At 36.6% G+C, this 3,332-nt stretch overlaps 1 long non-coding RNA gene across 1 annotated transcript; it reads right to left on the bottom strand.

Moving 5' to 3' along the window:
* Positions 1-387: 387 nt before the first annotated feature.
* Positions 388-1,692, bottom strand: LOC121259431. Its single transcript, XR_005939586.1, has 2 exons — positions 1,378-1,692; positions 388-897 (listed from the first exon to the last, which is right to left on the bottom strand). It is a non-coding gene; the product is annotated as an uncharacterized LOC121259431 (long non-coding RNA).
* Between the last annotated feature and the right edge of the window lie 1,640 nt (positions 1,693-3,332).

Genomic DNA, 3,332 nt, shown 5'->3' with positions numbered 1-3,332 from the left:
GAACAATGACAAACATGCATTACAAACATTCACAAAATGCATTACAAATGAACAATCACAAACATGCATTACAAACATTCACCAACGAGCAATGCTAGGTACAGTCCCCATTTGGGGACTGCAATGCAAGCCTAGGTCATTTTAGCTTTAAAAATTTTTAAAATTACAAAACTATCCCTCCTAAAATGATGTTTTCTCTCATTTAATAATGTGCCTGCACATGCAGTCCCCTCTTGGAGACTGTAAATAGAATTTCTCTTCACAAACACACATTGCAAATGAACATTCACAAACATGTTAAAATTGTATTCACATCCCATGTTAAAATTTAATTTTAAAATAATGATCGATTATAAAATAAATATTCTGATGAATTTCACGTGAACATAAGGGGAAAATGAGCATTATAGGTGGGGCCTAGCTCTCTCTCTCACATTAGATTAATTAAATAAATCTCAAAGGTGTATTGTCAAGGTGCCTCTGCTCCTTTGGGACCTTCAAGTACCAGATTCGGTAATTATTCAAAAACAGAGCCCCACCCTCCTATTAAATTTAATAGTAATAGCATTATGATTTGTAAGATAATGTAGATATTACTATCTAGATATTAATACGGTGCCATCAACTCAACTCGTCTTATTAGACTAACTTTACCAATGCCTAATTATGTTAAGGAAAAAACTCATGGGCAGACGGGTGCATTCCCAATTTTTACACACGCCAATGATGTGTTGCCATGTAGAAGGTATAGGAAACTCCATTCTACACCCGCATGCATGATAAAAAAGAAAAAAATCATTTCTCTCACTTCTCTCTCGTGCAGTATCCTCGCTCCTTTCTCCTCTCCCAGCGTCGGTTTCCTTTCCCCCTCTTCATTTCTTTCTCTCCCCAACACCCCTACAATAAGAGGTGAAACATTTTAATAGAAATTGTTCTGAGGCATCTTGTTAGTAGAAAACTGTGAGAATGATTCAACCAAAGCAATTAACGAAATACTGCTTGCAGGATTGCAATAAAAAACTGCAATAAGTTACAACTGAGTTACATCAAGAGGTCATTACATATGTATATAATTTTGCAAGCCAAAAATCCAAAAAGCAAAAATCCACATCACAAATTGATCATGGGATGTACAGGGTTTAGAACTCAAATAAAAAGTGTGAATCAAATCCTACATAATTTTATTTCTATGAGTGAGACTAAATGTCAGTCGTAGAAAAGGGAAAACAACAAATACAACTACAACAAAGGTAGTCACAGTAGCACAAGAAGATTTTATATTTTCTCAGTAGCCAAATAGAAATCGTCCACCTCTTTCTCTCAGGACCCAAATAGAAATTAAAAGGCAACAAAATCAGAGTACAAAAAGAATAAAACCTCAAAAGCCTCTCGTCTCTGAGCAGTTGGTGCTCAAATGGAAAGCCAAGGCACCAGCAGCAACCACAACACCGACAGCCAAAACCGGTGGAGAGCAGAGCAAGCAATTGTTAGAAACGCAGAAGCTCTCCAAGCTGAGTTAGTACCCTCACCTACCCCTCGATGGCCATAGATTTTTCAACGAGGGGGGCAACAATTGGAGGAGAGGGAGGGAGGGAGAGAACCGAATATATTCTTGCAACGAAATCATATTTTAGAGAGAAAGAGAGAAAGAGAGCAAAGGGTGGGGGGGAGTGCAGGCGACGAGGTGTAGGGGGAGAGCAAGAGTCGGGGTGGGGGAAGATGTAGTGAAATTTCTTTATCATGCATGCAGGTGTAGAATGTAGTTTTCTGAACCTCTTACGTGGCAACGCATCATTGGCAAGTGTAAAAATGGGATACCCACTCGACCTGCTTGTAGCTTCTCTCTTATGTTAAACGTATTCGGCCAATTATAGATTTATGTTGTCTCATCTTTACTTGTTAGGTTAAACAACTATATGAATTTAGATAAGAAATGTTGGCGTAATTTTTTAACCAAAGCAGTTCAAATATGCTGCTTTGCTTCTAAGAAAAATCGTAAAGGATACCGAAACAAGAAGACAAAAATCTTTCAAGTAAACTTGCATCTAGTTGGAAATGTTTAATTATTTAGATACCATAAATAATTTATTCTTTTGATATGTCAGTTTATAGAAAATGCGTTTCATCATTATAAATATACACATTGCAGAACTGAATTAAAGTTGATAACTCGATATTTAAAAGTAAGAAAAGTTTTGGGAAAAATGAGGTCATTTCTCAGCATGTCATCAAGATTCAGGATCAGAGGAAGAATAGAATCAAAGGGAAGAAGAAGGGAACACATACTCATAATAGCACACAATTTTATATATATTTATGCATGAAAATATTACACATATAGATAGAACACAAGTAGAACATACCGAAACCCTAAAAAATTTCCATCAAGTCGAAACCCTAACAAATTTCAATCAAAGTTCAAACAATTCACATGCACATTCATCCTCCACAGCACACAATTCACAATCTCATTCTCATTTAATCCCATCCTCCATCCTCCATACTGCATAAATTAAAAGCAAATAGATGAGATTAAGAGAAATCGGTCTTACCTTCGTTGTGACAAACGACGACTTCAGCGAGATTGACAGACAGCAACAACTCACGAATATCACAAATGGCGAGGGTTGGGACTCAAGAGGGTTAACTGTTAAGGGCTTCGGGATTGTGAATGGGGGAGAGGGGGGGGGAGAGGGGGGGGGTGGGGGGGAGGGGAGGGCTGAAGGGTTATAAATATAAGGCTCAAAACGGTGCCGTTTTGATTATGGGTGGTTGTTAAAAACAACTCAGGCACCAAAACGATGTTGTTTTAACCAAAACGGCGTTGTTTTGATGTCTGGGTTTTCCTTTTTAATTAACATAAATTATAAATATATAAAATATTATATATGGGCAGCAGGGGGGCGGGGCGGGGATCACCCTCATCCCGTCCCCGCTAGAGGCACCAGATGTGGGTGTGGCCACCCCTACTTTTATCCATTATATCATGTATAATATGTGGTGTAGGGATAATTTTTCTTAACTAAATTATTACATATTTTAAAGACTATCTATTTCACTATGCTCACTATTCATGTACACTTTCAATAATTCTTTTTTTTTTTTTTTTTCCTTGAAGGGTGTTAATCCTTGAACAAGGTGGAAAATTTCAAACAGCTCCAGATATAGGGCACTACTAGTTAGCCAAGGAAACTCCATAATAATTCATCTCATCATTGCAACTTTTACAATTTTTCATACAAAATATAATAAACAATTCAATTTTTTCAAATCCCAAAACAATAATAATATTAAAAAATAATATTCTAACAATATTTTATTCAATTTTTAAC

Source organism: Juglans microcarpa x Juglans regia, chromosome 4D (assembly GCF_004785595.1).
Source record: "Juglans microcarpa x Juglans regia isolate MS1-56 chromosome 4D, Jm3101_v1.0, whole genome shotgun sequence".
NCBI lineage: Eukaryota > Viridiplantae > Streptophyta > Magnoliopsida > Fagales > Juglandaceae > Juglans > Juglans microcarpa x Juglans regia.
The sequence above is the reverse complement of the archived record's forward strand: the minus strand, read 5'-3'. Positions and strand labels throughout refer to the sequence as shown.